This window comes from Salmo salar, chromosome 08 (assembly GCF_965601325.2).
Source record: "Salmo salar chromosome 08, fSalSal1, whole genome shotgun sequence".
Classification (NCBI taxonomy): domain Eukaryota; kingdom Metazoa; phylum Chordata; class Actinopteri; order Salmoniformes; family Salmonidae; genus Salmo; species Salmo salar.
In genome coordinates, this window is record NC_138298.1 from 10,554,944 (window position 1) to 10,567,869 (window position 12,926).

The 12,926-nt window shown below is 43.9% G+C and overlaps 1 long non-coding RNA gene across 1 annotated transcript; it reads right to left on the reverse strand.

Annotated features, from left to right (window-relative positions):
- Nucleotides 1–6,593: 6,593 nt before the first annotated feature.
- On the reverse strand, nt 6,594–10,317 carry LOC106609971 (retrovirus-related Pol polyprotein from transposon opus). Its single transcript, XR_001329813.3, has 2 exons — nt 6,876–10,317; nt 6,594–6,764 (listed from the first exon to the last, which is right to left on the reverse strand). It is a non-coding gene; the product is annotated as a retrovirus-related Pol polyprotein from transposon opus (long non-coding RNA).
- Nucleotides 10,318–12,926: the final 2,609 nt, after the last annotated feature.

A 12,926-nucleotide genomic window follows, 5' to 3' on the forward strand; every position in this document is an offset into this window, starting at 1 on the left:
ATACAAAGCTCTGGCTTCCTGTAAATTGTGTCACCAATATATTCAAATAATATGTACAACTGGGGTCACCCACCTCTGCACTGTTGACTGTAGTGAGCATTGTTGCCAAGAGCAACATGACTCCTGTCAAGTATTCCATAATAATGCAGGTTGACAGCAAAACAACCTGTTGATAGAATGTAGAAAAATAATCACACATTTCCTAATACTGGTATTTTTACAATGAAGCAACATGACTGATGAATCTTGGTCAGTCAGTCATAACTGCTAGAACATGAGGTTGATCACCTAATGTGGAGTTGAAACACAATGTGTATATAATTCAATAGACTTTCAAATGTTGTGTTTTCTGATTATTATCCATTGGGGTGGTGTGTGTCTGTACCAGCAAGTGTGTGTCCTTACCGGATCTCTGTCCTCTTTGTCCAATCCCCGTCCCAGATAGTTTTAGCTGACACTTTAGGTCTATCCTGTTAAGTCAGGCTCTGAGACAAACAGCTTCACAGAAATCACCTTACAATAAATGAATGATCTGAGCTTGTGCTGGGTCGGACACTAGTGTAGACTACCCACAGATACAAACTCTTCTCTTGAAGCCAACCTCCTTCACTGTGTGTATCCCAGTAGTCATCGGTGGCATCCTCTCCTCTGCTTCAAATGCACTGATCTGAAACATGGGATAGGTGAAAGTAATATTGTGGATGTATTTGCTTTCAGCAGTTCTGTTTTTTACCCACAAGAATTCAGATGAAGGAAAGGAGACAGATTCAACTAGTGTTTGACCCAGCATGCACTGACCCTTAATGCCCACACATGAATTGGCCAACATTACCCACACTCACTCTCTCCCAATCCTTGCGAGTTGGTTTCCCAAAGTCCAGAAAAATATATATTGTGCATGCCATAACTTAATATAACTTTTAAAATCGTGGGTGTATTTTATATGGTGACAGACTTAAAAATATGTATATACAACCCAACAAAAAAAATCACATGAGCAAATTAACAATCAATGCATTTATTTTCAGAATGCTGGATACAACAAAGCAAGAATGTAGGACACACTGAATATAATCACTGCTGTTTTCTTAGCTTACGAAATGTACAAAGCATTAAGAACACCTTCCTAATATTGAATTGCACCCCCTTATGCCTCAATTCGTCAGGGCATGGACTCTACAAGGTGTCGAAAGCATTCCACAGGGATCCTGGCCGATGTTGACTCCAATGCTTCCCATAGTTGTGTCAAGTTGGCTGGATGTCCTTTTGGGTGTTGGACCATTCTTGATATACACAAGAAACTGTTGAGCGTGAAAAACCCAGCAGCGTTGCACACATACACAATCAATGTCTCAAGGCTTAAAAATTCCTTTAACCTGTCTCCCCTTCATCTACACTGATTGCAGTGGATTTAACAGCTGACATCAATAAGGGACATAGCTTTCACCTGGTCAGTCTATCTATGTCATGGAAAGAGCAGGTGTTCATAATGTTTTTACATCTGCTCCTGCCACGCCCTCTACTTCTCATCCTGTCTCCCTAACCTGCCGTCACTCCCCCAGTGCTCTCTCCCTCTTTTTGTGTGGGTGTATGTTATTGTGTGAGTGGAGACAGGTGTGCTGGAGGCAGAGCGGATCCCCACCAGCTGCACCATGTTCCATAATCAAGACCTCTACAAATACTCAGCCCTGCCACACTGCTAGATCGTAGCATCTGCTCAGTCAGTCTGCATTTCAAGCCATTTGTTCCTGCTTAGAGCTTGTTATCCTGTTGTGCAAGTTTTCCCCCCTAGCCTGACACTGCTTTTCTCTCCGCTACAGTTACGTCCGCTCTGACTTTGGTCCCTCGTCTCATCAGTCCTTCTTCCCTGCACTGCCCCCCCCCCGCTCTACTGCTTCTTTGGATTCCGCTCCAGACCTGCTTACCCTGCCCCTACTTTCCTTGTCTCAGCCTCGGTTCCTGGTTCCCTGCTACCCGCCCAGGCTTCCCCTGGCCTGCACCCCATCCCCCCAATTTTCAATAAATATCCCTGTCTCATCTGAATCTGCACTTGGGTTCACCTGTTCTGCCCCCCCTAACAAATGTTTTGTACACTGTTTTTTCTATAATATTATCACTTGACATTAACTCAATTATAGTTTGTGCATACTACATTAGCTATAATATTGCAGTACTAATTGCTTTTCAATAAAACCAAAATCAAATGTACTGATGTTGATTATATTATTCAAATAACATTTTAGTCAATCTAGGATAAAGCGAGTGCCAACTCAAAAGGACAATTGCATTAGATTTTTGTACAGTGAAAGGATGTTATCGTACATTATGAAACATTCACTGTGCTCTCGCATACCTACTGATTAGTCTGTGAGCAAGGCTTGTCACTCCATGACTGAATAGATCCAAATTAGGGTGAATTATTGAAACTGTTAAAAGTCACACAATCCTCACTACCCAGATGATAATTTGTCTGTCTTCAGAAAATAAGAACGAATATGTTAAGAGTGTAACATCCGTCGTTAGGAATGGACCAAGGCGCAGCGGGAATGTGGATACTCATGTTTATTGATGATAAACAAGTAAAGCATCCACATGAAAACCAACAAAACAATACTCACGCCGGAAACAGTGTGACAGGCTAAACAAGCAGTGATCACAAACAACTACCCACAATCCCAACGAAAAACACACCCTTCTATATAGGACTCCCAATCAAAGGCAACTCAACACACCTGCCTTCAATTGGGAGTCCTATCCCCAACACAAACCCTTAACATACAAACAACCTGCCACATCCTGACCACAACTGATACAATACCTCCCTCTGCTGGTCAGGACGTGACAAAGAGGGAGATTATATTAAGTCTTCAGCATTTAGTACAAGAACCAAATATCTACAAGATCCATCTGTATTTTACTCACTGTATTGATTGTAGTGGGAGTTGTTCCATCCACCCATTTCCAGGTCCCTTCCTTCACTGACTCAGTCAGACCAATCCAGAATTTCAGATTGTTACCCAATTTATTCAGAAACACCTGGGGAAAACATAGTTGGTATGTTTATCTCTGCCTGTCTGTATCTGTCTCTCTCCCTCTTTTTCACCTGTTTGTCTCTACTATTTACGATCTCAAGGTCCGCTCCTCTATTCATTCTGCTATGCTCTGACTCCAAGTTCTCTCCTCAAAAGAGAGGTAATAACAGCTAGACTTGAATCTCCTACCAACCGACAGGACAGCATCCTGCAGAAGGAGAGCATGTCAGTCAATACAGTCATATAACTTCAATATATCATAATACCTTTTTCACGTCAACTCAAATTCACAGTTATTAGCACAATATACATACTCACCCAGTTCTTCTGAAATCGTTCTTTCCAGCTCTGACATTTTCCTTTGTAACTGGTATTTCTCTTCAGCCAAGGTGTTAAAACGGGTCTGTAACTGGTCTCTGTCAATATTCAAGGCATTGAAAGAAGTCTCCAGCTGGTCACTCTCCTTACGTCAGGTTTTCGGAACTAGTCTGATGATATTCCTTCTCTGAAGTATGTTTGGCCGTTAGAAGAGAAAGAGTTCTGGACAGGTGATTGTAGTCATCGTCATCTGTGATGGAACAGAGAACAAATGTATCATTTTATGTTTCTTTACACACCACACACACACACACACACACACACACACACACACACACACACACACACACACACACACACACACACACACACACCCTACCACCTGTGATTGTTGAATACTCAGTCTACAGAGAGACTTATGACTGCGGTCAGCAAGAGAACACACAGCAGTCCCAGAGAAACTGGGGCCAGTCAGTAAGGCTGACAGTTCTGATTCCCAAGTTTCAGTCCTGCAGGTGTAGAAAAACAAATGTAACATACACCTGACTTGGTACTACTGTATGTATCATAGTCTTTCCAGCGGACCAGTTTCTCCCTCATAAACCAATGCTGTTCTGATACCAAGAGGAACTAATGCTGTGGTCTTCAACCACACACAGACAGACAGTAATAGCAATTCTGTCCTTCTCTACTACCATTTCCATGAAATTACTTGGTTCCAATTTAAAAGGAATTTGTTTTTGAGAAAAGGGGCCTAGCCCTAAGAAGATTTGTTAACTAAAGTCAGATAATGTAATAATGAGACTTGCTCCCTCTGCTAGAACACTTTCCCTTTGTCTAAGTTACTGACTCAATATCCTGTTATTTAGCAGTAGACTGAACTAAGCTGTGAGAGACGAGCAAGACAAATGGTTTAGATTCTTTTGAGAAACAGTGTTGCGACAATGAGCACTGGGAAAGGGAGTGACATTTCTCAGCAAGACCTCACCACAGGCCAACCGCAGCCTCTCAGTTCCATAGTTCTTTGGCTGTACCTTTGGGTCATCAACCAATGCTTCCCCACGGCTATTGTTCTCTCTGGTTGTCACACCACCTAAAAGGGAGTTGTACTTTCTAGAAAAGCTGAGACCCAACTCAATTTCTTTGGGCTTTTAACTCTGCACCTTTTGAGTGATTGTTAACCGCTCCAGATTTACAAATCTTACAATAAAATAAGTTGTTTTGAAGAATCTGCAATCTCTTCCTTTTTGGTTAGAGTTTCCACGACAGAGCCAAAATTAATTACTAAGTAGCCTATAATTATCATCCCATCTGACAAAGAAACAAATCCAAATTGAAGCATGGCACTTGCCTTGTTCGCAATTTACTGCTAGATGATTAGACTTGACACTGCATGTCACTTCACTACATTAGCTTTCAGATCAGAGTTGCACTTTCATAATACTATGGTTCTTTATAAGCAACTCTATATTATATCAATTCAATCATTACAAATTATAACTACAATCATTACTATTCAGAACTAATGTTATACTGTAATTTATTTAAATTACACTACAACAATAATTTGTGATAATACAACTTCTAACTCAAAATGAAATTCAGATATTATTCTCCCATTGTGGACGTAATTCATTATGCTATGACACTTTAGGTGTGCTCTCACATACCCATTGAGTAATCCCTGAGCAAAGCTGGTGTAATGCGTGTATATGGGAGGCGAAGTCAAGTGCAGGAGAGCGGCGTATAATAAACAGGTGCACTTTAATACCGGTTAACAAACGACAGCACATAACACATACAAGTGCCAAACACACAGTCTAAAACAAAAGTGCAACGCCTGACAATCATCCACGTAACAAATAACAATCACTCACAAATACAACATGGGGAACAGAGGGTTAAATAATAAACAAGTGATTGGTGAGTGAAGCCAGGTGTGATAAGACAAAGACAGAACAAATGGAAAATGAAAAGTGGATCGGCGGTGGCTAGAAAGTCGGTGACGTCGACCGCCGAACGCCGCCCGAACAAGGAGAGGGACCGAATTCGGCGGAAATCGTGACAGCTGGTCATTCCCTAACTCAATAGTTGCCCAGGGCACAGACAGATCAATAAACCTGTTGAAGACCACAGAATCCTCGTCCCCACCGGCATTATTAGGTTCTCCTCCTCTCCAGAACCTAATAACCTGTTCAGCAGAAAATCATTTCAACATGATATTAGTACAAGAATCAATACGCTTCAAAAAAGAAACAAGTATATGTAACGAAGTGCGCTGAGAGTCGGGAAGCAAGTTCAGGGAGTGAGAGATTTAATCAATAAACGAAACGTAAAACAAACACACGAACAACGCACAGACATGAAACAGAAACAATGACGCCTGAGGAAGGAACCAAAGGGATTGACATATATAGGGAAGGTAATCAGGGAAGTGATGGAGTCCAGGTGAGTCTGACGACGTGCAGGTGCGCGTAACGATGGTGACAGGTGCGCGCCATAACGAGCAGCCTGGTGACCTAGAGGCCGGAGATGGAGCACATGTGAAAGTATAGGTAAATATTACTCACATTGTTGTTCCATCCACCCATTTCCAGATCCCTTCCCTCTCTGAGTAAGAGACAGACCTATCCAGAAATGCACATCTTTCCCAGTTTGTTTAGAAACACCTGATAATAACATACAGTTGAAGTCAGAAGTTTATATACACCTTAGCCAAATACATTTCATCTCAGCATTTCACGATTCCTGACATTTAATCCTAGTAAAAATTCCCTGTTTTAGGTCAGTTAGGATCACCACTTTATTTTAAGAATGTGAAATGTCAGAATAATAGTAGAGAGAATGATTTATTTCAGCTTTTATTTCTTTCATCACATTCCCAGTGGGTCAGAAGTTTACATACACTCAATTAGTATTTGGTAGCATTGCCTTTAAATTGATTAACCTAGGTCAAACGTTTTGGGTAGCCTTCCACAAGCTTCCCACAATTGGTTGGGTGAATTTTGACCCATTCCTCCTGACAGAGCTGGTGTAACTGAGTCAGGTTTGTAGGCCTCCTTGCTCGCACACGCTTTTTCAGTTCTGCCCACAATATATACACATCATTTTCCTCCCTCATGATGCCATCTATTTTGTGAAGTGCACTAGTCCCTCCTGCAGCAAAGCACCCCCACACCATGATGCTGCCACACCATGATGCTGTCTGTCTGTCTGTCTGTTTCTCTCTCTCATTAGTTATTTCCCACTTTGTTTCTGCTCCTCCGCTCTCTCACCTGTTCCTCTCCGCTGTTTATGATCACCAGGTCTGCTCCTCCCCTTATACAGTCTGCTCTGCTCTCACTCCAAGTTTTACTCTCAGTTGAAAGGTAATAACATCTACATCCGAATCTCCTCCAGCCATCAGGACAGCATCTTGCAGAAAGAAAATACGGTGATGAATATAGTCATACATACAGAAAATAATTATTCAACATGTCGTAATCAACTCAAATTCCCAGTTATTATCATGGAATTGATACTCACCCAGGTCTTCTGATATATTTTTGTCCTGCTCTGAAATTGTCCTTTGTAATTGTCCTTTGTTTCTGTGATCCAGCATGGCCAGGTATGGGTCAGCACCTGCTCTCTTAGCTTTTGCCATCAGTCTTTTGGCTGTTTTCACTGCCGAATCCACTTTCCCATTACTTTGCGGGTATCCTGGAGACGATGTTTTGTGTGTAAAGTCCCAAGCCTTGCTGAAACTTGGGAACCCGTCTGAAGAGTACTGGGACCATTGTCTGAGTACAGGATGTCAGGTATCCCATAGCGTGCAAAGTGTGTCTTCAGTTTTCAAATGACCGTTTTCGACTGTGTTCTCCAAATGGTCCACCTCCCAGAAGTTGGAGAGATAATCAACTGTGACCATGTAGTCTCTGTCATTGAACTGGAACAGGTCAGTCCCTATTTTTTTCCCAGGGACACTTTGGTGCTTCGTGTGGCCTCAATGTTTCTTTCTGCTGCTTCATACCCCATGCAGTGCAGGTGCTACATTGTGCCATGTATGTTCTCAGCTGTGCATTCATGCCTGGCCAGTAGACACACTCGCAAGCTCTTCTCAGACATCCCTCTGTTCCTATGTGTGAGGAATGGATTCTCTGCATTATCTCTGACCTGAGGGTAGTAGGCACAACGACTCGCTCACCTCTGAAGATAACTCCATTTTGCACACTCAGCTCATCTCTGTTGTGAAAATACATGGCTACTTCCAAAGGTACATGCCCTTTCACTTCAGGCCACCCCTGCGGGATCACATTTTTCAATGTCTGGAGCTCCCGGTCCAGCTCAGTGGCTCTCTGGATGTGCTTTAGTCTCTCACTTGACACAGGGAGGTAGTGTATCAAATTGATTGATTCCACTTCGACCTCCACAGGGCCTCTGTTGTCTTGTTCTATGGGGTACACCCTGCTCAGGGTGTCGGCCAGCACCACACGTTTTCCCGGAACGTATCGGAGACTGACCTCGTAGTTTTGGAGTCTCATGAGCATGCGTTGTAGTCTTTTTGGTGCGCTGAGGAGAGGCTTTGTCATGACGCTCTCTAGAGGCTTGTGATCTAACTGCACTTCCACAGTTCGTCCATATGTGAATTGGTGGAACCTCTCCATGCCAAACACCACTGCAAGCAGCTCCTTCTCTATCTGTGCATACCCTTTTCAGTCTCTGTCAGCGCTCTGCTGGCGTATGCTATTGGTTGTCCTCCCTGCATCAGGGATACTCCTAACCCACTCTCTGAAGCATCACACTGTAGTACAAGCTGCTCTGTTGGGTTGTAGTATTTCAGCACAGGGGTCTGTGCAATGGTATCCCTGATTTTATTGAAAGCCTGCTCATGTCTCTCTGACCACTCCCACCGTGAGTCCTTGTGTGTTAGCTGTCGCAGTGGCTCGCAGAGCTCCATGGCGTGGCTGCAGAACTTGGCTAGGTAGTTTACCATGCCCAGGAAGCGCTGCACCCCCTGCACATCTGTAGGCCTAGGCATCTGTTTGATGGCTGTCACTTTTCCTGGGTCCACTTTCAACCCCTCTGATGTTAGCAGGTGGCCAATGTAGGGCACTTCCTTCAGCCTGGGCTGCAGCTTCTCCGGATTCAGCTTGATATTGAGCTTCCTGCATCTGTCCAGGAGCATTTTCAGGTTTTTGTCATGGACCAGAGTCGCCGCTTCATCATTGTCTTCTTCTTCCACAAGCAGGATGTCATCTGCAATGATTTTGACTCCTGGAAGACCTTCCATTGCCTGGTTCAACTTCCTCTGAAAGATCTCTGGGGCTGGACTGATTCCCATTGGCAGGAGCAGCCACCTGTAGCGTCCCATGGGAGTAGAGAAAGTGGTGAGATAGCTGGATTCCTCCTCCAGTTCCACATGCCAAAATCCGTTTTTTTTACATCACAAACAGAGAACACGCGTGCTCTGTTCAGATCTGGCAGCACGTCTTCAATAGTGGGAAGTGGGTAATGGCTCCCCTTGAGTGCCTTGTTGAGAGGTTTCGGATCAATACACACTCTTAGTTTTCCAGACGGTTTCTTCACTACGATCAGGCTGCTGATCCAATCTGTGCTTTTTTCCCCAACTGCTTTTATCATCCTTCTTTTCTCTAGACCACTGAGCTCCTCTTTGAGTGGTTTATATAGTGCTACTGGCACTCTTCTCTTTGGCAGCTGGACGGGATCCACTCGCTCATCCACTTCCAGCTTCAGTTTGCCGGGTAAGCATCCATCTCCCTGGAATACATCAGTGTACTCCTGTTTAATTTACTCTTTAGTCCAGGATCCTGTTGTTTCCTCGATGGCCAGGATGTTGTGATGCTGCACAGTAATCAACTCCATTGCCTGGATAGCCTTACTGCCAAGAATGGGCCTGTGCACATTCTTGTTGACTTCTTATTGCGTGGATTGATCTCTTTTGTACTGCCCACACATAGGGTCTCACAAATCTCTCCGCCTTCTTCCCCAATGAGATAATACAGCAGCTTCACTTTGTAGTCCTCGGGTTTTTCTCTCATTGTAAGAGCCATGTACAAATTGAATTCCTTTTTCCATCTTTTCCAGGCCAGTGCTAAATTACAATCATCAAAGTCTATTTTTCCCGGAGATTTCAGTGCATTTTCCATGGCGATTTATTTGTAGAATGGAATGTTAGCTACTCACGAATCTGCATGTATCCAATAGCCAGATAGCTTTTATCATAGAGTCACTCACGATAGCCAGCTAACGTAGACGTGCGGCGCGATGACAGCCCGTAAACGCGGCACTTTTTCAAACTGCCGCCTGGGATGTATTCTTCATTTACATTGATGAGATCCAGGTTCTTTTGAGTACCGCTGCCACCATGTTTCAATATGCTTTGTGTTGTAGTCACGACAAACAAAGATATATAGTGTCAGGTTGCGTCGATTCAATCTGGTATTGGAATAAAACAGTTAACACAGAGTAACTTCTGATTTCTTTGTACTTTAATCCCGCTCACTGCTGGCCTGTCAGAGGGAGGATGAGCGTGGTTTAAATTTACTCATCCTATCGTTGGCGTGCAGGTTGGTCCCAACCTCGAGAGACGCCTCCTGTTACCGGGCGTAGTTATTATCTTTGGCAGTCGATTTATCTTGTGACTGCACAATGCACAGTTCTCTAAAACCCCGACACCCCTCCGCATATACATTTCACCCATATCCTGCCCTTATCTTTTAACAAGCTCTTCCACATCCCTGATTCACAGCATCTGCATTCTTTCCATATGACTCACCATCCCATGAGCCCCTTCCTCTCACACAGCAGTATGCTCTTATCATATAGAGTATAAACTTAATATTATAGCATAGCTTCTTTGTTATATTATATAGGTTATGCAAACAAATAGTTGGTCAAACCCTAACAATAGTTAAGCAAACTTTTCTAGGCATGTTGTCAACCAGCACATTAATAAAGTAAGTAACAACTGGTTTCCGTTTCCTGTGTAACGTCAATATGAGTAACATCAATATTGCTACACATTCAACTAAGGAAGTTAAAGACAACCACATATCACAGTCATTGCAAGGAAAATCCGTGCAAAATCAGTGCCGGTGAGAAAAACAGGTGCGAGTGCAGAAAGACAAATACAAGAGTAATGTGCTATAAGTATTGAGTAAAAATAATCATGAAACATAATAATAAAACTATTTAATTTACCCCTGAGAAATGATCTATGGACCTCAGGGTTGGGGTCAATTTCATTTCAATTTAGTCATTTCTCAAAGCTTTTCCTCTAAGAAAAATGTCAATTTGAATGTCAGTTTACTTCCTGCCCCCAACCCTGATGGACAAACAGCAGCACAAGGGCTACAATGACTACTATCTCTACAACTTCCATAAAATGGCCAAAACGGTCAAAGTGATGACCAGGGAAACCCCTAGGATGACGCTAAAGACTTTGCAGCATCTGGTACACCGTTTTCTCAGCAATAGTCCTGACTGGGACGTGGTCGGGTCCTGCTCTGGATCCCAAGGGTTCCGGACCAAATTGTCCCAAGTTGTCTGGTCTGGATGAGATTGTTTTGAGGGTTATATATATTGTGTGTGTATATATATATATATATATATATATACTGCTCAAAAAAATAAAGGGAACACTAAAAAAACACATCCTAGATCTGAATGAATGAAATCATCTTATTAAATACTTTTTTCTTTACATAGTTGAATGTGCTGACAACAAAATCACACAAAAATAATCAATGGAAATCCAATTTATCAACCCATGGAGGTCTGGATTTGGAGTCACACTCAAAATTAAAGTGGAAAACCACACTACAGGCTAATCCAACTTTGATGTAATGTCCTTAAAACAAGTCAAAATGAGGCTCAGTAGTGTGTGTGGCCTCCACGTGCCTATATGACCTCCCTACAATGCCTGGGCATGCTCCTGATGAGGTGGCAGATGGTCTCCTGAGGGATCTCCTCCCAGACCTGGACTAAAGCATCCGCCAACTCCTGGACAGTCTGTGGTGCAACGTGGCGTTGGTGGATGGAGCGAGACATGATGTCCCAGATGTGCTCAATTGGATTCAGGTCTGGGGAACGGGCGGGCCAGTCCATAGCATCAATGCCTTCCTCTTGCAGAAACTGCTGACACACTCCAGCCACATGAGGTCTAGCATTGTCTTGCATTAGGAGGAACCCAGGGCCAACCGCACCAGCATATAGTCTCACAAGGGGTCTGAGGATCTCATCTCGGTACCTAATGGCAGTCAGGCTACCTCTGGCGAGCACATGGAGGGCTGTGCGGCCCCCCAAAGAAATGCCACCCCACACCATGACTGACCCACCGCCAAACCGGTCATGCTGGAGGATGTTGCAGGCAGCAGAACGTTCTCCACGGCGTCTCCAGACTCTGTCACGTCTGTCACATGTGCTCAGTATGAACCTACTTTCATCTGTGAAGAGCACAGGGCGCCAGTGGCAAATTTGTCAATCTTGGTGTTCTCTGGCAAATGCCAAACGTCCTGCATGGTGTTGGGCTGTAAGCACAACCCCCACCTGTGGACGTCGGGCCCTCATACCACCCTCATGGAGTCTGTTTCTCACCGTTTGAGCAGACACATGCACATTTGTGGCCTGCTGGAGGTCATTTGCAGGGCTCTGGCAGTGCTCCTCCTGCTCCTCCTTGCACAAAGGCGGAGGTAGCGGTCCTGCTGCTGAGTTGTTGCCCTCCTACGGCCTCCTCCTGATGTACTGGCCTGTCTCCTGGTAGCGCCTCCATGCTCTGGACACTATGCTGACAGACACAGCAAACCTTCTTGCCACAGCTCGCATTGATGTGCCATCCTGGATGAGCTGCACTACCTGAGCCACTTGTGTGGGTTGTAGACTCCGTCTCATGCTACCACTAGAGTGAAAGCACCGCCAGCATTCAAAAGTGACCAAAACATCAGCCAGGAAGCATAGGAACTGAGAAGTGGTCTGTGGTTACCACCTGCAGAACCACTCCTTTATTGGGGGTGTCTTGCTAATTGCCTATAATTTCCACCTGTTGTCTATTCCATTTGCACAACAGCATGTGAAATTTATTGTCAATCAGTGTTGCTTCCTAAGTGGACAGTTTGATTTTACAGAAGTGTGATTGACTTGGAGTTACATTGTGTTGTTTAAGTGTTCCCTTTATTTTTTTGAGCAGTATATATATGGGGGGGGGGGCAGCTTGCCTGTTTTGCATGTTATTTTGGTATTAATGCGTGTCACATATCAGTTTGCAAACAATGTAAAAAAATATATATATGTCATTGAGTTATTAGAGCCGAATACAAACAGGCAGCTCCAAAATGCAGGGGTTTCAGCCTAGCTCAGTGCTATCTGTGGTGTTGGGGCAGGCCAGCAGAAAATAGGAATATTGCATTGTGATTATCTCAGTGTTTTGTCACTCATGGGACACTACGTTACCCGCCTTTAGTAAGGGGAGACAGTAGGAATGTGAGCCCTCTGGTGTCCTGCCATATACTTAGACTAGAAGTGCCCTTCCAAGAAGGATCAAGGTCATTGGCCACAGAAATGACATCAAATCACGTTATA